The sequence below is a fragment of the Echinops telfairi genome, unplaced genomic scaffold, assembly GCF_000313985.2.
Source record: "Echinops telfairi isolate 266 unplaced genomic scaffold, ASM31398v2 ScPeMD7_60;HRSCAF=208, whole genome shotgun sequence".
NCBI classification, from domain to species: Eukaryota; Metazoa; Chordata; class Mammalia; order Afrosoricida; family Tenrecidae; genus Echinops; species Echinops telfairi.
This window is the reverse complement of record NW_022103958.1, coordinates 1,236,849-1,237,897: the sequence shown is the minus strand read 5'-3', so window position 1 is coordinate 1,237,897 and position 1,049 is coordinate 1,236,849.

The following is a 1,049-nucleotide window of genomic DNA, read 5'->3' as shown; positions in this document are numbered from 1 at the left end:
AAAGGAAAATGAGCTGATTCCGGGAACCCAAGAGGCAAGCGAATTTTGGGAATAATGAGGGCAACAAATGTATAGATGTGTTTTATACAATTGATCTATGTATTGTGATGAATTGTATGAGCCCCAATAAATTGATTAAAAAATAAATAAATGAATAAAACACCTGAGAATAAAATGGGGGAAAAAAAAAAGAAAGAAAAGTATCACATCACCAAAGACAGAAAAACCATGGCTGTATGAAACTTCCAATCTTGGGAAGAATATTCATTCACACTCTTTGACTTATAATGCCATGTTTCCTGGGGTCATGAAAGTAGACAAGGAATAGAAATCAGTCTAAATTTGATTCAGAAAAACTACACTCTGGCCAGGAAATTACATTTATTAAACTGAGATTGAAACAATTGAACTTCAGTGTTAAGTATGTTGAAGTTTTACATGAGGTTATACACCGTTATAACCCATGAAATCTCATGGCACAGAATAAAGGATCTTCAATTAATAATAGCAAATTTGATTTATTATTATTGCTTCTTCTTACATGGAGAGAATATTAAGGTTAATTATTATGGCTCCCTGTATTCAATTGATCTGTCTTGGAAGAAGTACAGCCAGAATTACTCCTTATAAGCTAGGATGATGAGGCTTTGTTTCACATACTGTGGATATGTTACTAAGAGAGACCCACCCTTGGAGAAGGGCACAATGTCTGGCAAAGGAGAGGGTCAACTAAAAAGAGGAAGACCCTTTACCAAATGGATTGATACGGTGTCTGTTACAATGGGATAGACCACAGCCAAAGTTACAATGGTGCTGCAGAACCGGGCAGGATTTCCTTACGTTGTGCATAGGAACCCTATGAGTCAGAAACAACTAGAGGACAGTGAACAATGACAATAGTCCATTGAGGCACAAAGACACTAACAACAAACAGATAAAACTATCTACCAAGACTGTATTGAGGAAAATACAGGCACTATGTCAAAGACCATTAGATCTAAGAAGTTTTAAGTATATCTATCTATTTTTAATGTGAACAGTGTATATGG